General features: G+C 42.6%; 2 protein-coding genes across 3 annotated transcripts in view; both read left to right on the top strand.

Annotated features, from left to right (window-relative positions):
• TSPAN4 (tetraspanin 4) overlaps positions 1 to 24775 on the top strand; it is a 376357-nt gene that overhangs the window by 63112 nt on the left and 288470 nt on the right. The window contains exon 2 of one of the 2 annotated variants that reach the window (XM_069857860.1): positions 17720 to 17800. The gene's annotated coding sequence lies outside the window, so the exon portion shown is untranslated. Of the gene's footprint in view, positions 1 to 17719; positions 17805 to 24775 lie in introns of both variants that reach the window. The other variant, XM_069857861.1, reaches the window with a different exon arrangement.
• Positions 1 to 24775, top strand: part of CD151 (CD151 molecule (Raph blood group)) — a 236731-nt gene that overhangs the window by 178210 nt on the left and 33746 nt on the right. The gene's annotated exons all lie outside the window — the stretch shown is intronic.

Raw genomic sequence — 24775 nt, 5'->3', positions numbered from 1 at the left:
CACCACTCTCTGGGCCCGGCCAGCCAACCAGTTTTCCACCCAGGAGAGTGTGCGCCTGTCCAGGCCAGAGGCTGACAGTTTCTCAAGCAGAATGCTGTGAGAAACTGTGTCAAAGGCTTTGCTGAAGTCCAGGAAGCCCACATCCTCAGCCTTTCCCTCATCCAGCAGCCGAGTCACTTTGTCATAGAAGGCGATCAGGTTAGTTTGGCAAGACCTGCCTTTCGTGAACCCAATGGTTTACAATGGTTACGTGTTCCCATACTCTTCTGGAGTTGTGCTTTGTAATGTTGCAGAAGTGGCACGTTATGAAGAATATTGTGGTCATTTTTGTGCTTGTGGTTCCCTATTTTGTTTGAATTCTAAAATTCTTTAATACTTTCAAAACAGAAACAGCTGTGCAAGTTGTTGAGTTGCACTGAAAATGAAGGCCATAATACATTTTAAAACAGTTTTGGGAAAGGAACCTGAAATCACTCAGTATATGTAGATATTTTGCTGCAGTCCTGGGTGATGAATCCTATTGCAGCAGGGCTCAGTTCAAAGTGGAATTCGTCTCATCTGCCTCTAGCTGTCTAAACTTAAATCATCTAGGCCAGAAAACACTTCAGTCCAGCTATTTCAAATGCCTATTTTAGGGTGGGTAGATCATGCTCAGATGATGTCTGGATTGGCTGCAGGATATATAGAGAACTAGTTTGGATGCTATGTCCGAGTTCAACCCTGAGGCAGCCCCACAGTCTGGAAGAGCTTGCAGCCTCATGGTGTCATTTAAGATAGCATTTGTGTGCTCTGGTTGATACAATTTCGACTCAGAAAAACAACTGGGTACCTCCTTCTCTTCCCCCCAAGCAGGCATGTTTTCCTGGAACGAGGTCTCCAGCTTACCAGATGTTTCTGGCTCCAGCAGTGTCAGCTAGGATGTCACTACCTGTCACTGCTTCTTAGGGCTGGTGACATACACACAGGAACCTGACAGGAGTCTGTGGGAAGCTGAACCTATCAGTTTATTGTAAACAATTTGTAGCTTTTGGTCTGATCTGTCCTGATGTATTTTAATCAAATTGGACAGAGCCCGAGCAGGGCTTGCACAGATGCTTCAACCAGCAGAGAGAAGACAGCAAGCGCTAGACAGTATCTTCAGTGGCACTACAGGATGTAAAGGGAACGTCCTTCTGCAATCTGAATGGAGGAGATGAGGAGTTTCAGCCTGGTTTCCATCCACTGGACTGTGCTGTTCTCTAGCTTGTGTCTCATCTTAAGCCTCCAGTGATGTTAAAACAGTTGTCTTTCAGCTGTCGGTGCATGATAGTGTTGACCTCTCTTGTTCTGCCTAGCTGAGGAAGATGAACCATCAGGGAATGTGGCGTGCTTTAGGGGCAGGTATAATCTGTACCAAGGACAACTTCAGACAGGGTAGCACTGAGGAGAACTCCCTTTCTCAGTTGTAGTGAGCACATGCAGACAAGAAGAAGTTGGTTTTACTGGGGAATTGTGAGAACAAACTAGAAGTTTACTATGGACATTAGCAGATGATTTCTGTGCTTGCACATGTTCCTGCAGAGTCATTTTGTTTTCTCAGGCTTTCAGTCACAGATGTGGTGAGGCTATAAACACTCTAATCTTTCTCCTCCTTAGTTCAGAATTTGGACTTTTCACCGCTCCATTAAATCCCACATTTAACTTTATTTTGAAGAGGTTTAGTCATAGGAACAGTGTTAGGGACAGAAATGGTACATTTAGTTCTGCTGAATGGATATGGTATTAGATTGACAGCCTCTGTCAGTGTGTGATTGCAGATTAATGGGATGTGGTATGTTATTATGGCAGTTCAATAGCACAAGTTTTGGAGCTGTGCATAAGTCCAGGCTTTCAATTCTTGTTAGAGGGGGATACTCTGACCTGCCTTGTGCAATCTTCTCCTTGATCTCTTGTGGCAGAGAATAAACATGTTTATAGCCCAGGTACTTAATGACCCTAGGAATAAGATGCAAGACCAACAGTGTAATTTAAAGGGTGTGAGGAGGTGGGGAAGAACTGATACAATATGGGAATGACAGAACCCAACAATATGCTATAAAGAATGAGATATGTATGAAAGGCTTCGTGCTGTGAAAATGAGCAGCCTTCAGCACAACATCTACCAGCAGATGTGAAAGTATTATTTCTGTCCAAAATTAATAAAGTTGCTGAACTTTACTAACCAGATCATGAAGTCAAGGGAGGGGCCATACTCATGCGCTGAGAAATGAGGGCATTCCATGAATGGGTTACTGAAGTAATTTTAATACTTCATGTCTTGCGGCAGGTGCCTTATGTTGAGCTGGTTCATTTGAAGGTGTTCTCACCATCTTGAGACCTTTACTGACCTAAAAATGTACTTTACACCATGAGCAGCCCTCCTTAGGTCTGCAGAAGAAAGTAATGCTGTAGGGAATTGAATAGATTGTAGTTTGGCCCTGGGGCAGGAGCTGAGTATGGAACCAAATAAGTGTTAGAAAGGGTTTAATCACTTTAGGTTGTAATAGAACTCCTTTAATGTGTCTTTCCTTGTAAGACAGCCTGCCAGTGTTGCTGTGCGTCTTCCAGATTCTTCCTCAAGAGCCTCTTATTGGAATCCACAACTGACAGTCCTACCTGTGCAGGCAGTACAGTGTGGGCTGCTGTAAGATAAAATGGGGTTTTTAATTTGTTGGGGTAGGGATAAGGTTCCCGTGTAGTAGTGGGCAGAGTGGTGGTATTTATCCCTGTCTGACTAGAGTCTCATGGAGGAAATGCTAACCATTCCAAAATCATAGAATCATAGAATAACCAGGTTGGAAGAGACCCACCAGATCATCGAGTCCAACCATTCCTATCAAACACTAAACCATGCCCCTTAGCACCTCGTCCACCCGTGCCTTAAACACCTCCAGGGAAGGTGACTCAACCACCTCCCTGGGCAGCCTGTGCCAGTGCCCAATGACCCTTTCTGTGAAAATTTTTTTCGTAATGTCCAGCCTAAATCTCCCCTGGCAGAGCTTGAGGCCATTCCCTCTTGTCCTGTCCCCTGTCACTTGGGAGAAGAGGCCATCACCCTCCTCTCTACAACCTCCTTTCAGGTAGTTGTAGAGAGCAATGAGGTCTCCCGTCAGCCTCCTCTTCTCCAGGCTAAACAACCCCAGCTCTCTCAGCCGTTCCTCATAAGACCTGTTCTCCAGCCCCCTCACCAGCTTTGTTGCTCTTCTCTGGACTCGCTCCAGAGCCTCAACATCCTTCTTGTGGTGAGGGGCCCAGAACTGAACACAGTATTCGAGGAGCGGTCTCACCAGTGCCGAGTACAGAGGGAGAATAACCTCCCTGGACCTGCTGGTCACACCGTTTCTGATACAAGCCAAGATGCCATTGGCCTTCTTGGCCACCTGGGCACACTGCTGGCTCATGTTCAGTCGCTGTCAACCAACGCCCCCAGGTCCCTCTCTTCCAGGCAGCTTTCTAGACAGACTTCTCCTAGTCTGTAGCACTGCATAGGGTTGTTGTGCCCCAAGTGCAGGACCCGGCATTTGGCCTTGTTAAACCTCATGCCATTGGACTCTGCCCAGCAGTCCAGCCTGTTCAGATCCCTTTGCAGAGCCTCCCGACCCTCCAGCAGATCGACACTCCCACCCAGCTTAGTGTCATCCGCAAACTTGCTAAGGGTGCACTCGATGCCTTCATCCAGGTCATTGATGAAGACATTGAACAGGGCTGGACCCAGCACTGAGCCCTGGGGAACCCCACTTGTCACTGGCCTCCAGCTGGATTTCACACCATTTCCCACCACTCTCTGGGCCCGGCCATCCAACCAGTTTTCCACCCAGGAGAGTGTGCGCCTGTCCAGGCCAGAGGCTGACAGTTTCTCAAGCAGAATGCTGTGAGAAACTGGAAAAATGGCTTGGAAACATTTGTGTCAAACACAGAACTGCTTCCTTTTTGACAGATTTCAAGGCAGTGGTTGTAGTGCTGGTTAAAGGACACTAAGGAGAAGAGAGAGCCCGCAGCTGGGGAATTTCAGATGTATTTGACAGATCCTCTGGGAATTTTTTCTCATGCTATAAAAAGCATGGCTTCCACCACATTCGCTTGTGATGTACCATTTGTTTGTGCTTCCAATACTAACGTATTTTACATGTCCCATTTGTTCTCTACCATGGTAAATGTGGAAGCTGTTAGGGCTTGGCAAGTCTGTACTCAGAGAATACCAAGTCTGTTCTTGAAGCTGCCAACTCAGAAGGTGCCATGGGAGCTTTTAGGCAGAAGCAGCATGTCTCTTAATAATCTGATGTAGTGTGACGTTAACTGTACTGTTTAAGACTGTTAGGGACTTGTGAAGGGCTCCACTGCTCCCATGCAGAGAACAAATATATTAGTACTATGCCCAAACCTCCATGTCAGAGTGGCAGCCCAGGGAGAGCATCGTTGGAGCTGCTGTTGCTTCTCATTCTCTACAAGTAAGTGGAGGATGCAGCAGCAATGTGGGGTAATTAGGCTCTTCCTTCTTCTCCTCTTGGCTTGCATGTCTGAGTCACATCTGGGAAAATGGATCATGAGCAACCCATCAAGGCTAGATGTAATGCCATCCATCTGGGAGCAGGGGTGCAGACAACAGTTCCTCCAGGGCCCAAGAATGTTCCTTTGAACCTAGCTGTGCTGGGAAGGAGGTGACTGGCCACAGCCACTTGCCAAAGTTTACTGCTTCCCTGGTCTAAACAAGTTGCCTAGCTCAGGTCAACAATTTTTGCTGTTTTATACCAGCACTGATAATTTATTTTTCCTAATTGTAAAGGAGCTGGATGATATGAAACTCTTCTTTTCTAAAGCTAGTGGGGATCTAGGAAAGAAGTATGTTATGGCCTCAGATTCATAATCCTCTCTCCTTCTCTCAGGGCTTGTTTGACAGTAGTGGATGAACTAAATGTTTGTGCCTTCACAGTTTGCAGAAAAAAAGTAAATTTTTAGATGTAAATGATAATGTGGTTAATACCACAAACCTACCAGCCTACTTCAAAAGAGTGGCAAGATCCTAATAATGCCTTTGCTTAAAAGAATCAAGATGTTAATTCACCCCTAGAACTGAGGAAAGTATTTATCATCAGTACCATGCTGCCACGTTTAGTCGTATGAAAATAACACAGTCATCTGTAATGCAAATGTTGATGTCTGATTAATAGAGAAAATAACATGAGCAATTAATCCATGAAGGAATAGATCATTATAAATGTAAATTAGATCATCAAAGGATAAGCCACACATAAATAAAACTATCCCAAAACATGATTAATTATTGAAATTCCAGTGAAAAAAGGCAACTTTAACAATAAAGTCCTTGGAAAATGTGTCATGTGATTAATCAAAATTGTGGACAGAGTTGTTCTACAATCTGAAAATTGATTAGCATCATTATAAGTGTAATGGGGACATCTCTTCCTCTCAAGATAGTATGCTGTTTTAGGGACAGAGCGTAGCCTTAGCACTGAACTGGCTCAGTTCCAGTTTATGGACAACTAGGTTTTGCTATTGTATATTGTTTGCTTGGTTAAGTTCATAGATAACCTGCTTGCATTTTTTTCTGGGAGGAATGTAGCTTTTAAATGGATACATATTTGTACCTGCATATGATCTTAATCAGCCCAAGATACAGTGTTGAAATAAAGAGTGTCTTTCTGGTCAGGGCATACAATTTTGTGAAAAATTAGTTTTTCTTCTTGCCTCTCAGAAAAATTTTCACGTGACCTTGGGCAGATCACTATCTCTCTGTGCTTTGTTCTCTGCCTTGATTTTGAATACTTCAGCTTAATAATGTATAACTTGAAATTATTTAAAAGGTCTTAATTTCAAGTAATGGTAGGAGTCTATCCTTGTAAAATCCTGGTTACTTTTTAAGAGTCTAATTAAAGATGTTAGTATTTTCGAACAAAACAGGACTTAGTGCTCTTGGAGTGCTTTTAAACACTTGAGTGACTTCATACTTTGAAGATACACAGTATGCAGTTTAATAGAACAGCAAAGGAAGAGTAAAATAATAACAATAATATTAAAAGAATATACAAAGCAAGTAATGCACAGTGCAGTTGCTCCCCACCCAGAAACTGATGCCCAACCTCTTCCCAAGCAGCGATCCCCCACCCTCTCAGCCAACTCCCAGAGTTTATATACTGAACATGATGTCACATAGTACCAAATATTCTCTTGGCCAGCCTGGGTCGACTTTCCCAGCTGTGTCATCTCCCAGCTTCCTGTGCACTCCCTACCCTATCATTGGCCAGCCAGTGTGAGATACTGTAGAAAACTAACTCTATTCCAGCCCAGGACAGCAGTTTTTGCCCTTTGTATTAATACTAGACTCAAGATACTTTACTTGTGCAGTAGTTAAGTGCCTTTTGTAAGGCATTATGGTGGTGCACTGAACACACTGCAGAACCGCCTTATCCAACACTTTGCACCTTGTGTGAGGCCAGTTGAAGTCTGAGATGTGTTGCTGGAGTGAGTATTTGAAAGAATGTCTGAGGGAGGAAAATAATGAGAAACATTTCTGAAGCCTGTGTTGGCAAGAAGAGCTGTGGGCAGTCAGGTCTTTACTTTTAGTAACGCTCCAGGAAAAAACGATAACAAACTTTTGTGAATAGGGCAGGTTGAAAAGGATGTTGAAACTGAGATAGAATCTAAACAAGTGTTTCTTGCTGTTGAGTTTCTTCTTTATTTGAAGAAACAAGATTTTTTAAGTATTATTTTGTGAATAAACATTATCTAGGAAATACCATATCTGTCCTTACTTTCTTTTCTTAATATAAACAAGTCACATAACCCCAGTCTAAGTTAGCCTCTGGGTTAGAAAGTGTCTGACAAGTTTTGCTTGCTGCTCTACTTAGATTTACAAGCTGTTTCGTCTGCTGATATCTTTGTATTTCCTTATGTGTATAACACCTAGCAGAGAGTCCAGAGTCCTGGTTGTGTTAGGAAGTCATGTGGTCATCTCTCTTGAGCTTCACTTTTCTTTTGGTTTGTTACCTTACATTTCAGTTCAGTTTTGCTACATTTTTTTCCCATGCTTTGAGGACAGCACAGTGGATACCTCTGTAAAAGGTGGGTCTCCTCAGAGCCTCTCAGCTGTTCATACTAAGTGTTGACTAGTGCCATACAGGAATAGGCTTCTCAACTATGGCTTGAAGTTGTTCTCCAAAAGATTTGCCTTCACTGTGAGCAACAGTAGTAGTTTTTATTGCTCCTGAATATTATTTTCAGCCCTGGCAGACTTACCGTTTGCAAATAGTACTAGAGTGCTGATGCTTGTGGTGCAGATTTCTGTAGCTGAGAAGGCCACCTGATGGTAAACGTTTTTGCTTCTTCATTCAATCAAGTGGCTTTGAGGCATTTCTTACAGGAATATTGTATTAGGTACCTTTGTGCTTTTGAGGCTCCAGCTGCTTGATTTAAATGCTGTAGAACATATACAGAAAACCCAGGAAACGAAAAACAAATACTTGCCGGGAAAAAACACTTTTGCATCTTCTACCATCATTATCTCTTAAAAAAACCCAGCCCTTCTGGCCTTATTCCTGTGTACAGCACTCCTGTATAGGAAAAAAGACTTGGCTTTGACTAACCTTTCATTTTGTGCTCCTGAGCCCTTGGTGGTACCAGCAAGTCACTTCTATTACTAATGAGTAGCATCCTAATTTAAATAGCAGCCTTTTAAGCCTACAAATGGAGAGTGTTCCACTTGGTCTTCTTCAGCCTAGGGAAAGATAAGTGCAGTGCCTTATACTAAGGACCTGGGAACATAAACAGAAATGACAGAATATGTGTTTTCCAGAGTTGCCTTAGGGCTGTAGAGAAAATCCTGGAGGAAGAAGGGCAGCTGAGAAGAAATTAATGTTGGTAAATAGTACTAAAAACTGGCAGACAGGTAGGGATATGTGAACGCAAGATACGTAGGGCTGTAGAGTGCAGGAGCAAACTGTGAACACAACTTATGCCAGTGGCATGAGGAATGAAATGAGAGAGGTTGCACTCAGTAGGTTCCCTTGGCTCCTCAGAAATTTCCAAGTGCCTGCTTTCCTTTTTCAGTATCCTGTAAACGCAACCCTGGGACTGTTAGAAGACGTGCTGGTGAAAGGGATAGGAAATGAGAGAAGAAATTTCTCCATTCTGGCCTTCATTTCCCAGATCTTCAATCACTTATTAGTCAATTAACTAAAGCTCAGATATATCTGTAGTTTTTTAGTGATATGCTCCATTTGAATATGTTATTCAACTTATCTTGTCTGCATCTTTAGAACCGCACTTGGTGTGACAAATATTTTGGGTTCACAGTGATGAAGGCAAGGATTTTTCTTTTTCAGCACCCTCTGTGTGCTTTCAGCACACCTACACTTTTGATATTTCTGTAATTTTAGTAGGAATGTAAAGATGTTTCTGTTTAGAGCAAGCACTTGAAGGCCAGCTAATGCCTATAAATCATTTTAAGCATTGGAAAGAGGGGAAAACAAAAGGGAGGCAGCCTTTTGATGTTCCTACTGTGGATTACTTGGCTTAAGTCTGGAGGGCTAGTAACTGGTAATTCTGATGTTCCTTATCACAATTCTTATGCTCTCCCCATTATCTAATGCTTCCACGATCTGGGAACTCCACCAGTATTGTCATCTAATCAGACCACGGACTCTCAGGGACTGAGACTTTTTGAGCTTTGTACTCAGCACGTATGGAATGCAAAATGACTGCGTGCTCGCAGAAAACGAACACTAAGGGCTAATGAGAAGGTACCAGTAAGGTTTGAGGAGTTGCTTTGGAAAACAAGTAGTATGAATTAGGCTCTAAACTTTGGCAGTCCCTTGCCACTTCATCCTTAGTTGATATGCAGCCCTCTAAAAATGAGGCGCTGGCTCATTTGTCATGGGTTTCCCATCACCCAGCGGGCCCACTGCAGCTCTGTATGTTGTATGCTGTGATCATCCTTGAAGGAGGGTGGTGAGAGCATCAGCATCACGTGGGACTTTGTTCTGCTTGTAAGTAGGCAAAGATTGTGTCTTTTGATTTGGTTATAATTTCTTGTGAAGGGCAGTGGACGAATTTGATAAACATCTTAGCCTTTCCATGGGGATCTATTTTTGACGAATTGTATTTGATCTCTAAATGTAGCCATTCTGCGTCCTGGCAATCTGAATTCCAGCCAGATTAGGCTTCAGCTTTTCATTGTCTGTTCTGTCCTCATATGAGGTAGCTGTTTTTCAAGAGGGTGATATTTAAATGGTATCTGCCGACACAAACCTCCTAGGCGTGGTTATCTGCACAGGGTAGGAGAAATCTCTTTTTAAATGCATTAATGAAAGTAATTCCCTAACAAAATTCATTAACTTCAGTGAACTATCTTTAGTGTCTGTATAGATAAGACCTCATTACCTGCAGGATTTCTCCTCGAATGATTCCCAGCCTGACATGAATACCCATTCCCCTTTCAGTGACCTGCTGCATCGGTTGCATCGGTTACGTATGGATGCCTTTGTCTTTACGGTGCTCACTGGAGACTTCTATTCCCTGAGCACTCTGGTTTCTGGTTGCCCCGAGGCACTGAGCTCTGACAGCCTTTGGTGCTGTGTGGGCCATGACTTACCTGTGTACTCCTCCCTGCCCATTGAAATTAAGGGATCTTATAGCCCCTCTTCATGGGAAACTGTGTGACAGTTGTTTAGGTGTCCCTGGCTCTCGTGTCAGTACTCTGGAAGCTCTCCACACCTCCAGGTCTGGAACTCAGGCTTCCTCCTAGTCTGGCAGTGCACCGTCTTAGCTCACTGTCTAGTTACAGGCAATGGCTCCTCAGGCTGACCTCTCCCTCTTTATTAGTGAGATGGTCCAGGTCCTCTTCAGTGGTGTCTAGTGATTGACTCATGCCATCTGGTTGTCCTTTTTTGTCCAGGAGAAGCCCATAGGGTGTGTGTGTGAGTAGTCAGCTTTCACTAAAGCAGCAATCTCATCCTGTCTAGCACTATGCCCATATCAGTAGTAGTCATGGTATTAATTCTAGTGGGGAAGGTAGGAAATATTTTATTGATTTTTCTACTGGTTAAGCCAATTTAATGTAAAGGCAGCTGTTTCAAAGCTGTATGTGTCATCCTTCTCAGTTTCAGTCCACTGGCGTCACAGCTTTCTGAAAATGAGAGCCTTGTGCTGTCTAGGAACTTTCTTGCTGAACCTAGTAACTTTGTGATGAGGTATGCAATTCAGGAGGTAATGGGCCTGTGTGTCACCCAAAGTGTTTCCACAGGGGTATGTGGGTGAACAGCAGTTCATACCAATTAAATAATTCCTTACATTAAGCTGAACATAATTAAAGGTAAGTTGATAATTTAACCATTGTGGGTTTGAGGCAGAATTTTCAGTGATTTGCTTTGTGGCAAAGAAGAAAGCACTGGGAAATATTGCTGTGGAACAACTGATTAAAAGGAATCAGTCTGCAGTGTGCGTGGCTGCATATTAGAATTGTGTCGAAAGCTTTTATGCTTCTGCAAAATTGTATGGCAGAATACAGTTAGAGCTGGGAGGGAGTGTAGGGTTTCTTAATCTCAAGAAGCTTTTAAAACTTGGAAAAGTTGAATGCACATACAAGATTGTGTCCTTGCCCAAAGCACCCCAGCAGTCCGCAGCCTCTTGCCTACTGCCTGTGAGCATTTTAACTGCCAGCTCTGATTCAGGGCAGATTCAGGTCCAGGTTCTATGATGCTTGGCTCCAAGCTCAAAAGTGTGGGCTGCTCTGCAAGGTACAGGAAGCAGGGAACCAAGCAACGCAGGCAGAGCAGTGCCCTGACCACCAACCTGGCAAATCCCGCTGTACCCAAACAAGAGGAGCAGGCAAGTCCAGTGGTGGTAACCGGTGCTGGCCAAGAGTGTCTTGATCTAATGCATAGACATGAGGCAGGTCCAAGGCCAAGCTAGGATGCTGCAGTGAGAATCAATAAGGTAGAGGGGCCAGGCACAAGCTTGTCTGAACTCAGGCAAGGTCCAAGGGCTGAGCTTCAGTGCAGCTTGGTAGCAAAGGGATGAGGACCCTGCTGGAGGTAATTCACAGAACTTTGCCATGCTTAGCTGTTTCACAGCAGTCTAGTCTAAGCTTATGGTTATGTTGTTCTAGGGGTGGGTTTGAGCATGGGCAGCCAGACCGTGAGGAGAAAGAAGTGAGGTTGCAGAGCCTATTCTGCAGGTTAAATAAATACCCCCTACCCCCTCAAACCCAACCTCACCCTCCAAACTTATGAGATTTTCACACACAGAAAAAGAGCACTACAGTCTTTTCATTAAATGTTGCCAGTGGCAGGCTGCTCAGGGCACTCTTTGAGTCTGGAATAACTGCATTCAAAGAGTCTGCTCGTGCTCCTCGTATGTCTCGGCTTGAACCTCTCTTCTACTTCCAAAATGAATATCTCGATTAATATCTCATCAGGGCTTTGGCTCTTCTTGGCAGGGATTCTTTTTTTCCTATTTCCTTTTCCACACCTGAAATTCCAACCTGAAGCTGGAAAAACTATGAAATCCAGGCAAATGAAAAAAACCCCACTTTTTATTTCAATTTTTGTGAGTATTTTGTGTCATTATAGGAAAAAATATGTTCTTCTCTCATGTGGTACTGTAATGCCAGTGAAAAATCTGCATTCAACCATAGGTTGAAATTTTCTGTTTGAAATGCTTGTACCTATTCCCAGAGCAAAGAAGGCCCGACTGAAGCAGGCATAGCTGGAGCAGCGCAGGGACAATGAAACTTTATCTGCAATCTTGCTGAGCAGAGGCCAGCTAGAAGACTGTCCCCCTGACACAAGCAAAAAGAATTAAAACCTTCATTTCTCAGTGCCTTGTGTCTAAGAAATTCCCTGAAACGTCCTGTTGCCAGCAGTGGTGCTGGGTATTGTGGGACTGATGCTTGGTTAATTCCTGAAACTTTTGTCCTTGCCACTGCTGTTATTGAGGAAGAATCACGATAGTTTAGTTGTCAGTGGAAGCTGGAGAGGAGAGCAAGAGTGGTCCTCCACTAATTTTCTTGTTCTCACCTGTGTATCTGTCCCTGCTCTCAGAGGTCTGAAAGAATGTGCCGGAGGGCAGGATTTACCGGCCTTGTCTTGTTATTTTAAATGTCTTCTAAGTATCAGCTAAGATCAAAACCCATTGAATGTTCTTTAGATAAATGGATTGCTCTTTGCAAGCAAAAGCAAAAGATGGATTGTCTTGACATTTTGTAATCTTTCTGTTTTCACATGTTAAAGCTTAATGTATTGCAAAAGGCCCTTGTCATTTTTCTGATGTCTGCTGGGTCTCTGTGAATGGGAGTAATATCATCACTTCCTTGCAGTCTCATTTCCGTATCTGGTCCTGCAAGCTACAGGAACCTGATGTAAGCTTTTGTTTTCCTCAGGAATTTGCTGGCTTCTGGGTGATTTAGGCATACCTGCTACCAAATTATGTCTGATGAGGAAACACGAAAAGATCCAATATGGCTTTATACTCTGGAATACCTCACCTATATGAGTTGCTTGAGGGTGGAGCTGTCTTCTTGTCAATCAATATTGTCCTATGCTCCATAGTACTGCATCTCTGTTTGAGCTACTGAAATTACTTACATAATGAGTCTTCCAGCCTCAGCTCCAATCTTGTTTACTTGTGCACAATCTGTATATGGCATAAACATAAAAAAATTCTATGCCAAGCTAATATGCAGTGAAAATGTATTTAGATGGCTATGTTGGATTTCGGAGCTGACAAAGCTCATAATTTCTGACTTTGCAGTAGATTGCAGGATTCTGATACCATGCAGCCCATCAGGAGTAGATGCACGTCTGTGAAGGGAAGGAAAAGTCAGTCCCTTTCTCTTTCTGCTCTGGCGCTCCAGAGATGCAGAGAAGAGAAATGTGATCCCTGAGGATCTTTGCAGAGTGAGATGAGAATATATAGAGAAGGCAAAAATCAGCTACAGGATGCCATACCTTGAGGAATTCTGAATTTAATTGACTTCTGATAGCGCAGGCTTTAAGCCCTCTTTTGGTAGTAAGCCTTACAGAGGATGCTGTCTTCAGGCAGTAAATAGCACCATGTGGGCTCTTCGAAGAACACAGGGTGGGGGTGGGTGGTGTGTTGTCAATGAGCAATCAAGTTCTTATACCAAAATGACTTTTTTGATAGTCACTTTTTCCACAGAAATGTCAAAATTAATCATTCTTTATTGATGGTAGGAGCATTTTTGCATGGTTTAGTGATTGATAGGAATGGTTGGACTCGATGATCCGATGGGTCTTTTCCAACCTGGTGATTCTATGAGTCTATGATTTTGTCAATTGTTACCCCATTGAAATGAAAATAATACAATTAATAATTTCACAAATGACTGGAAGAAGTATGCATTTTGAACCCTGGTGAAAAACGTTGTTTTCTGCTAGGCCTTTGTTTGCTATGGAGTCTCTCACGTCACGGGAGATGAGGAGGAAATGGCTATCCCGTTTTTGTGTTAGAAGTGTCTGTGTGTTTGAGACAGGTGGTGGTGGTACACAATCCTTGTTGCTTAAAGACACGTTCCCAGGTGGGAGCTACCTGCCAAATGCTGCTAGTTAGAGCTTCTCTCCAACTGCAAGGGCAAGGACTGTGGCTCACGTTTCTGATGTTCAGATATTTCATAATTCAGGTTTGGAGTGTTTTTGACTTCTTTCAGTTGTCTGGCTCCCATCAGCTGGCTCAGATCTGTTCTTAATCCGTGATTTTGGCCAAGGCTGAACCTTGGGTACCAGGGCAGGGAGGCCTTGAGTTAGAGGTATCTTCCCTCCCAGGAGAGAAAGTGCCCTGCTAGTTTCCCTAAGGGCACAACGGAAATATGATTTGTTTAGTCCAATTGGTTTAACCTTAGCTGTACTGCCATTGCATTTGTGATACTTTTTTCTTCCCTCTACAAACTGATCTTGCTTCATCAGTTGGAGTGGCTGCTGAAAAGCAATGGATTCTTTCTTTGTACCAGGCTTTTAAAGAAATTATTTATGATTCTAAGATGATTGAGTGTGTTTCAGTGTCAGCACTGGGGGGTACGCATTTTTAAGAATGCTGTTGAGACTCTCATGAAAGAAATCATTTAAGGATATTATTTAATAGTATTAAAAGAAGTATTGTGTGCAGTAGTATTTAATAAAACCTTTCAGTTAATTTATGAAAACATTTTCAGCACTTTCTTCCTTCTAGGACAGGCAGAAATTTAACAAACAGCAAGCAAAGGAAGGGGACAAACATTTTTTTTGAACTGTCATCTTGCATCTCTTGCTTTAATTGGGGTTAGTTAGGCTGAATACATAATCGTAATCCCAGAGGCTTAGTTTCTGTTTAAGGGAAATTCTACAGCAGGAGTTTGAAAAGTCACAGTGTGATCGATGTCATGTAAGCCTGACATTTTTGGGGCTTAGAACTTGTTATCTTCAATAATGTGAGTTAACCTCAGTGAATAATCAACAGCAATAGTAATGGGCTAACAAACCATCCAGGTTTAAAAAAATGTAGATGACTGCAACAAAGAGGTCTTGGATTTTCACCCTGTGAAAATGAAAACGTTTAAAGAACTACTTTGTGGTCAATATTTTATTGGGGCCAGTATGGTTTTAACAATTTATGTGAAATGGATGATGCCATTCCTTATTAGTCTGGTTTTCTGGCAGACATGAAAAATTCAGTTCATGAAACAAAAAGATTAAAAACTGTGAAAAAGGAGGAAGCTATTTTAATAATGTTATCTCTATAGATATGTCTCATTAGGTGGGTAGTAGAGCTGCTCCTCTGCTTTGGGCAAAAGCCTTAGGTTTACTTCTGGGCTATGTGCCTGGTCAGTTGTATCTTTATGTCTAGATCTCTGTGCTAAAATGCAAAAGGATTTACAGCAGAGGAGTTGAAGTTGTGGTGGTCCCTAAGAATACAAGTCGAGCAAAGTCTGTGTCTAAGAATATAAGTTAAACTGGATCAAGTGGTACATAAGACACACAAGCATTTTTTTGTACTGAAAACAATCTTAATTTTACTGATTTTTTTTCTTGGTTTTGCTGCTTTTGCCATTTGAAACTGGAACAAACATGGAATTTTTTTTTTTTTCCTAATAAGCTGGAAATGAAAAGGAAGACACATTTGTCCCAATTAGGTCCTTTTAATGTGTAGAGCGTTCTCCTAAAATATCTTCCTGTTCATGCCTCACATCTATAAAAACCTCTCATGAGAGCTGCTGGGAAATAGAGTTTGAATGCGTTTTTCCAGTTGTAAATAATCTGTTCCTGTACTATTGATGCACTTCGGATTGAAGACATTACATGGGGGAAGCAGATTTTGTATCTTGCATGTCACTTTAAGCTCTGTAACTGATGCAGTAATGCTCTTTTAAGTAGCAGAAGTGTTCAAAAGTGGGAAAAGACACATCAGTGCAATCAGTGGTTCATAGTCTCCTTTCTCTTATATGATTACTTCTTACTTGAAAGATCTTATGTACTTGAATTGTTTAATTTATGCAATAGATTTTTTTTTTCTTCTCAATACTTCTCCTGAACTGAGACTGCATTTAAATGGGAAGGAATGGCCCTATTTTTTTCTGTCCATCTCATTTATCCAGTAATTAGAACATACATATTAATTTTTTACTTTTTTTTGTTTTAAATAAAGCTCATGAAGTAGAAGATGGGAGTGCTGAACATCCATGCATGTTTTTGTAGAGTCTGTCTGGTTGAATAAAACACATCCTCTTGTGCCATCGTCTTCAGTTGAAAGAAGTGTTTGAAGTTCACTCTTTCAGATGACTTTGAACTGAAGACAAGGAAAGCCTACTGGGAAAATAAGCATCAAAGGTCTTGTAGGCCTTTTGAAAGAGTTAAATGACTCTCTGATCTCACTGATTTTAGTCAGGCTTTTAGGTCTTTAAGCATCTTGTCTTTGAGGATTAGTCTGAACTCTTAATTGTCTGTTCCTGTTGGTTTCTATCACTCCAAGTTATAATCCTGCCTTAAACAATAACTATTGCAGTCATTGCATTGGCAAAAAAATTTGTTGTTATTCTGCTTATAACATTCTCCGCTTAAAAGCTTTCTCTTCAAAGCCTTTCAGCCAGTTAGTAATAGGGGTTATGGGGGGTGAGGAGCATGGGCAAAGCTGAACAGAGCCATAGCACTTGAGAAATTGCTTGTTCTCAACTTCTCTGGGCTCCTGGAGAAGGGAAGTGTCACCAAGCCACTTTTTTACTAAAACCTGCTGGTAGCAAGATGGCAGCGTTGATTCCCAGGCTGTTTCATAGAACGGGGTCTAACATCTGCACCTGCCAAGTGCCCTGTGGGCTCTGAGAAGATTTCTTGCATAGTTTAGAAGCAGCGTGCATTTGTGTGTGAGTCTTATTGTGACAGAAGTGAAGGGCCATGAAGGTGACTAACGAACTGGAGCATCTCTCATATGAGGAAAGGCTGAGAAAGCTGAGACTATTAAGCTTTGAGAAGAGAAGCCTCGAGAAGGAGCTTGCCAATGTGTATAAATACCTGAAGGGAGAGTGCAGAGAAGATTAGAGCCAGTCTTTTTTTTTGGTGGTGTCTAGTGAAAGGACAAGAGGCAGTGGGCACAGGTTGCACAGAGAGGTTGTGGAATCTCCATCTTTAGACATCTTTAAAAGCTGTCTTGACGTGATCCTATGCAACTGGCTTGAACAGGATAGTTGGACCAGGTGAAGATTCTGTGACGCTAAGTTTTAATACAGAGTATCATGATGTGGACAATGACCTGACCTGGGATGGAGGTTTAGTTTTCCTGCTGTCTTGTCTGCTCCTGGGTTACGTGCAGTCATCTCATTCTTTTGTATAGTATGGTCCCACTAATGACAGCATTTGCCATGTTATTGATTTCTTTTTTATTTTTTTTATTTTTAATTTATTAAAAATCTCCAATTTCTGTATGCATGGGATTTTTCAGGACATCTCACTTTCATGTAAACATATAATAAAAAATTAGTCTTTGTGGTTATAGAGAAAAAAGATCAAAAGCATAACTTGCTAAAAAGCCAAAATATTAGGTAATAAAGAGGTTTTAATGCTCGGCATTTTGGAAAAATATTTTGATTTTAGGAAGATGATTTCTTATTTTTCTTTAGATTAACTTGGCAGTGTAAGTTTCTTGCATTTTCTGTTCTTCAGTGAACATATTCCCCCCAAAGCAATGGATTTAGGCATTACATATTCAGGATGTGAAGAATTTATGTATGCATCTTTTCTGAGTCTCAAGTTTATGAAGTGCTCATACTTGATCCAGCGTTTAAAATTATTTAGAGTATGCAAAGAAGCTGATAATGCCTCAGTAGAAACATGCTGTTTGGGATGTTCAGAAGTGCCCATAGGAGAAAAGAGCTTAAGCCCCATTGATGGTGAAGAGCCTGATCCTACTAGTTTGAGAATGCAATGTCTCCCTTGTGCTGTGCTACTGCTGCTGTTGGTGGGCGTTGCCAGTCTTATGACTTCATGAGCTAAGCTATGGGTTTCATGCACCATCCCTTTACAGTCATACTAATGAAAGTTCATACCTTGCCAGGTTTTTCTCTATTTTGACTCAGTGATTTTAGTTCAGTTAATGAGAGGGGTCTTTTCCCCCCCTTCCTAAAAGACATGGTTAGAGAGAGTTGTTTTCCTTCTGTTCTGCAAAAGACGTGTGGTGTCTGACACACGGGCTCCTTTTTCTGCAGGTCCCTGGTTTGCTGGTTGCAGAGAGGACACCTTCTCAACTAGGATCACATCAGTGCTCTGAGCTCCCATTCCTGCATCAGGTAAGTGAATGGCTGTGAACAATTTATTGATCCAAAATAAAGTTCTGAGTGGATAATTGCATTTGAATTTAAGGCCTCAATGAATGCCTTTATCAAGAGCAGAAAAGGCAATCTACAGAAGCTGTTACAATTCGTATAATGGATCAGGCTGGTAATGGAAATGTTGCTTGTTGCTGATGTGTATTATGTTTCCTTGTTTCCCTCAGTGTGGGGTGGCCTGGAAAGTCATTGTGCTAAGCCCTTTGGGTAAGAGGACTGAGGTTTGTATTGAATTACTATCTCTGGGTCCTCTTTTTTTCTTAGTGTTATTGGCAAACTAACCTAACTGCAAATGATATGAGTACTGTTTACCTGAATATGGAGAGTGACTCTGTTCTTTCCAAGGCATTTCAATTTGTCTCCTTTTATGATGAAGGCTTATATATTATAAGATGTCACTGCTTAAGTAAAAATAGTAATTATAAAAGCAATCTTGTCTACAAAACTCATGTGTGAAATCTGTCCATCAAGATGAGGTGGTGGAGTTGACCTTGATATAAGGGAGCAACTGGAACGTGTGGAGCTCTGCCCAGTGTTGGATGAGGAATGAGTTGAGTACTTATGGGTAAGAATTAAAGGGCAGGGTAATGCCGGGGACATTGTTGTGGATGTTTACTGCAGGCCACCTAATCAGGCAAAGGAAGTCAGTGAGTCCTTCTACAGGCAGCTGGAAGTAGCATCATATCATGATCAGAGACCCTGGGACTCATGGGGGACTTCAACAAGCCAGATATTTGCTAAAAAGATAGTACAACTAAGAACACACAGTCCAAGAGATTGCTGCAGAGCACTGATGATAGCTTCTTCACACAAGGGACGCAGAAGCTGAAAAGGAGTGCTGCTGGACCGTGTACTAACAAAAAAATATTTGCTGGGGGTGTGGAAGTTTGGGGCAGCCTTGGCTGCAGTGACCATGAGATAGTAAAGTTCAGGATCCTGCATGGGAGAGGCAGGGCAATAAGCAGTATTACAAACCTGGACTTCAGGAGAGCTAACTTTATCATCTTCGAAGACTTAGTTGGAGGAATCCCGTGGGTCAGGACCCTCTAGAAGGGAGGAGGGTCCAAGAGATCTGGGCAGTATTCAAGTACTTATTCCTCCAGGTTCAAGACCACTGCTTCCCTAGGATTTAGAATCTGGGTAAAGGAGGCAGGAGACTTGTATGGATGAGCCAGGAGCTTCTGAAAAACTCAGATGAAAGAAGGAAGTTTACAGAATGTAGAAAAAGGGACTGGCCACTTGAGAGGCTTACAGGAGTGATGTTAGAGCGTGCAGCATTGCAATGAGGATGGCTAAGGCCCATTTGGAATTAAATCTGGCAAGAGGCATCACAGACAACAAGAAGGACAGCAAAAGGAAGACTAGGGAAAATGTGGGCCCACTGCTGAATGAGGTGGTGAAGGAGGATACAGAGAATGCGGAACTACTGAATGCCTTCTTTGCTTCAGTCTTTACTGCTAAGGCCAGCCCTCAGGAATTCCAGACCCTGAAGGAAAGAGAAAAAGCCTGGAAAAAGAAAGCCTGTCCTTTGGTCAAGGAGTATCTGCTTAGAGATCATTCAGGCAAACTGGACACCCACAAATCCATGGTCCCTGATGGGATGCACCCGTGAGTGCTGAGGGAGCTGTCAGATGTTATTGCTAAGCTGCTCTCCATCACCTTTGAAAGATCACGGAGAACAGGAGAGGTGCTTGAGGTCTGGAGAACAGCCAGTGTCATTCTAATCTTCAAAAAGGGCAAGAAGGAGAACCCAGGAAAGTACAGGCCAGTCAGCCTCAGTTCCATCCCTGGAAAGGTGATGGAACAGCTCATCCTGGATGTCATCTCTAAGCATCTGGCGGAAAAGAAGGTTATTGGGAATGGTCAACATGGATTCAGCAAAGGGAAATCATGATTGACCAATCTGATAGCATTCCTGTGCCTGAGTCAGGGCAATCTCTGGTTTCAATACAGGATGGGGGATGATGTGATTGAGAGCAGCGCTATGGAGGAGGACTTCGGGGTGCTGGCTGATGAGAAGCTTAACATGAGCTGGCAACGTGTGCTCACAGCCCAGAAGGCCAACCATATCCTGGGCTGCATCGAAAGAAGTGTGGCCAGCAGGTCGAGGGAAGTGATTCTGCCCCTGTATTCCTCTCTTGTTAGACCTCATCTGGAGCATTGTGCCCAGTTCTGGAATCCTCAACATAAGAAGGATATGGAGCTGTTGAACAGGTTCAGAGGAGGGCCACAAAGATGATCAGAGGGCTGGAGCACCTCTCATACGAGGACAGGCTGAGAGAGTTGGGGTTGTTGAGCTCTGAGGAGACCTTATGGCAACCATACAGTACGTTAAGGGGGCTACAAGAAAGCTGAGGAGGGAGTGTTTACAAAGGCTTGTAGTGATAGAACGAGGGGCAATGGGTATAAACTGGAGAGTGGCTGATTTAGACTATATGTAAGGAAGAATTTCTTCACGATGAGAGTGGTGAGGCACTGGAACAGGTTGCCCAGGGAAGTTGTGGCTGCCCTGTCCCTGGGGGTGTTCAAGGCCAGGCTGGATGGAGCCTTGAGCAGCCTGATCTAGTGGGATGTGTCCCTGCCCGTGCCTGGCAATTGGAACTAGATGATCTTTAAGGTCCCTTCCAACCCAAACTATTCTATGATTTTATGATAGCCTAACTATCTGGGTAGATGAGGGGAGAGCAGTGAATTTTGCTTTCCTCAACTTCCACAAGGCTTTTGACACTGTCTCTGGTAACGTACTCATAGGTAAGCTTAGGAAGTGAGGGTTAGATGAGTGGATGATGAGGTGGATTGAGAACTGGATAGGTGGCAGAGCTCAGGGGGTTGTGATCAGTAGCACAGAGTCTAGTTGGAAGCCTGTGGCCAGGGGTTTTCCTCAGGGGTCAGTACTGTGTCAGTCTTGTTCAACATATTCGTCAGTGACTTGGATGAGGGGACTGATGACACAAAACTGGGCGGAGTGGCTGATACCTGAGGAGGCTGTGATGCCATTCAGCAAGAACTGGACAGGCTGGAGAGCTGGGCAGAGAGGAACCTAACGAAGATCAAGTAAGGCAAGTGCAGAGTCCTGCACTAGAGATGAACAGCTCCATGCACCAGTACAGTTTAGGGGCTGACTGGCTGGAAAGTGAAACTTTGGAGATGGACTTGGGAGTCTTGGTAGATAACAAGTTGACGGTGACCTAGCAATGTACCCTGGTGGCCAGGAAGGCCATTTGTAGGATACCAGTGGGGTGCATTGTTAATAAGAGTGTAGCAAGTGGGTTGAGGGGGGTTATCCTCCCCCTCTACTCTGCCCTTGTGAGGCCGCATATGAAGTACTGTGTCCAGTTCTGGGCTTCTTAGCTCAAGTAAGACAAGGAACCACTGGTGAGATTCCTGTAGAGGGCCACGAAGATGATTAGGAGACTGGAGCATCTCTCTTATGAGGAAACGCTGAGAGACCTGAGTCTGCTTAGCCTGTAGACTACGAGACTGAGAGGGAAGCTTATCAATGCTTATAAATATTTAAAGGACGGGTTATCAAGAGGATTGGGTGAGACTCTTTTCAGTGATGTCCATCAACAGGATAAGGGGCAACGGGCACACACTGGAGCACAGGAAGTTCCACCTGATGGAGCACTGTAACAGGCTGCCCAGAGGGACTGTGGAATCTCCTTCTCTGGAGGTAGTCAGACTCCAGCTGGATGCATTCCTGTGCAACCTGCTCTTGGTGAGCCTGCTTTATCAGGGGCATTTAGCAAAAGTTTTACTGAATCTTCTGGACGATCAAAGCTCTGAGTAAAACACTGTAATTCCATGAACTTCCGGGTGGGTGGAACTGAAGCAGTGATGTATTTAAACAGACAGTCTTCGCCCTTTCTTTTTTTCTTAAATGTTTCATGTTTTGGTCTACTTTAGACAGTTACAGTGGACATAGTGGCTAGCTCCAAGCTCCAGTTGATAGTCACATTTTGTCAGAAATCTGGAAAGAAAAATCATTTCTGGGCTGCAGTTGAAACAAAAATTGACAGGATAGGAAATGGCAAGCACTCACTGTTGACAAGCTACTGGAGATACTCGGAAAAACAATCACCGCTGCATGGTGTGCCTTTTAACTGGGAGTTGCAGGTGATTATTTAAATCCACATAGGTTTGTGGGCTTGTGCACCATGTGCAAACTGAGGATCCAATCAAGGTCCTGGTCAAGGTGTGAAATGGAATTGAAGTCGGACATCTAATGTTAATTGATATTAACTTTTGACTCAAGTATTCTCATACTCTGAAAAGCTGGTGTCTATCAGGAATTTTCATGTTGCTTGATTTTCAGTGACCCATCTCCAGCTCTTAGCTCTCTGTTTCTTTGCAGGAAAAGGTATTTTTTTTTGCTTTTATATATAATTATGACTTCTATGTTATTTACAACTAGAATTAAGATCTGTGTGAAATAGCTAACATTACCTTGGATGACTTTCTTTGAATCAATTAAAGATCAGTGATTTAGGTTAGAAAATAATTTTTTTTGTGTCACTTTTTCACCCTTTGTTTTGTCTGTGAAGGCTAAAATATCTGTTGTTATTACAGGCCTTTCAGAAGGACAGTGTAGGTTTATGTAGGTTTTACAGTTTAATTGAGCAGGTTGATTTGGTACAGTGGCTGTAATTTACTCCCTAAAAATTGAGTCAGTAACCAGGAGTTTTTTGTTATTTTCTGAATTACTCTTTCAAAACTTCAGTGTCTTTGCTTTCAGTTCTCAAACTTACTGGTTTAGGGCAAGGCTTTTAGCATTGGGACAGACCCTTTTTTCTGCTTTGCCAATGGTGTTTTTGGTTTTATGTAATTGTATCTTTAACTCAAGCAGAGCTTCCAATAGGCAGGGATAGGAGAAGAGTAGGTTTCTTTGTTTGCTTTGTTACTGTAAATATTCACATAGCATCACCATATAATGTGGATGATACATCTCCTGGGTCTGTGTTTACTCCCTCATCCTAACAGCGTTGTGCACAGCACTGCTGTATTAAGTGTGCAGGAAAACACCCAAACAAAATCTGCTTCTCTGCACAGAGATTTTATATTGGGTCTTTAAGATTGTGTATACAGACTGAGGACAACCCCTTTTTTACTGCAGTGTAAGGGCTTCTAGTGAAACACAGTGAATGGGTGCTAGGGGCATCTGTTTGGGCTGCTAGTGAAGTGTTTGTATTTAAATTACATCAAAGAAGCGTGAGTTTCTCAAGAAGTATTTCAGCATTGCAGTCAGACAGTATGAATTGTCATCTCAAGTGTAGCATTACTGGGATGTGAGAATTAGCCAAAGCAATCACTTCTACTGTACAGATGAGGAGATAGAGTGGTGGAAAAATGGCACACTTGTCTTTCTTTCACTGTCAGAGAGGGAGGGAAATGTCTGCCTGTGTCTGTGCAGCACTTATACGTGGGCAAGGAGGCTAGACCAGAAGCTGTTAGGTTGTAGACTCTGAGAGATTTAAAATGCATGTTGTGCCATGAAAAGACTTTTTGCTCACGTGCCTGATGGTAGGAGTGGAGTCATTGTGGAATGGAGCAATGCTTTGCTTTCCACACTGGTTTTTCGTTTTCTTTATTTTTTCCTATTTCTTGCTTCACTACTGACAGGGAAACTGGTTTGCCATGCTAAACACCTTGGGGCTGACAGGATTGAGAAAACCTACAGGCTTTTTTGACAGCTGTAATCAATAAGAAGTGAAAAATCTCACTTTGAGAAGCCCTTTTCCAACTATAAATGACAGCAGAAGTCATGAAGGTGAAACTCTGAATTTAGACCAAACTGAGGAAGCAGAGGACCAGGGATCTGAGCTCAGGGAAAGGATTTGCAAACTGAGAGTTTCTGTTTGCTCATCTGTGCGCACTTCATTCAAAGAAAGAACCACATTGTGCCAGACAGTCCTCAAAAATTCCTTCTGCAGAGAGCTTATAAGCTGGAGCTTTGCTTAGCACATCCCTGTGTTCTCAGTGCAGAAACGGGACTTGCTGCAAGAGCTTTCATTACCATATTGCAATCTTCTCCAAAGGTCCCACTCACCTTCTGAGAGGTGCTGAATTTCTCCAACTCTTGTGAGAGTCACTGGGAGATGAGGAAAGTTCATTAATAACATCTAGACAGAAGGAGTTATCAGAATTAGGTTTTTAACCTAACAGGTCTACTTTAGTTTTAAAAACAAGTAAAACATTTCCGTGGAAGAAAAAAGTTGTTTTTTCCCAAATAGACTTAATTGCCAGCAAGCCAAATTGAAAATAGGATTAACAGCTTTTACTTGTGATTACGGATAGACAGAAATTCCCAGAGCACCTGGTGAATAAAAAAAATAGAGGCTGAGGAATGCTGTGTTTTTAATACTGTATTATGGTGACAATGGCAAGTAATTTGAAAAGCATAATAAGAAAAGTTAAGTCTAACTGATATGTTCTTGTTTTGTGATGGCGAGTAACTATTTGTGTAGGCTCATACTGTCATCTTTGTTTTGCAGGAAGCAATGCAAGTGAATAAATATGACTGTATCCCATATTGCTATTTTGCTCACAACTTAGCTGCTTATTTGGTTGATATGGAGTTTTTATTCCCTTTATGTTATGGATGCAGCTAGGTAATTTGGTGGTAATAAAAATACAGAGCTCTTGCAATGAGCTTTGCACTGATAGATCTCAATGTGTCATGATGTGTGATTAAACTCACATTGTAGATAGGTAACAGAGAAACAAATTTTCCCCCATAGTCACTTGGCTGGCAGGAGAACTAGGATGAGGATTCCTGCCCTGGAGACTCAGCATGGGGCTCCCTCTGTCCAACCATGCAGCCTCTGCTTTGGTTTGTTGATGGAACTGTCAGTGGTATTATTCCTCTTAAGGATGCAGGAAGGTTTTTAGGTTCCCCAGGTATTATTCAAATATCTTTTTTTTTTCAGCACTGAATTC

Source organism: Phaenicophaeus curvirostris, chromosome 5 (assembly GCF_032191515.1).
Source record: "Phaenicophaeus curvirostris isolate KB17595 chromosome 5, BPBGC_Pcur_1.0, whole genome shotgun sequence".
NCBI lineage: Eukaryota > Metazoa > Chordata > Aves > Cuculiformes > Cuculidae > Phaenicophaeus > Phaenicophaeus curvirostris.
Note: the sequence above shows the minus strand (reverse complement) of the source record. Positions and strands in the feature narration are given on the sequence as shown.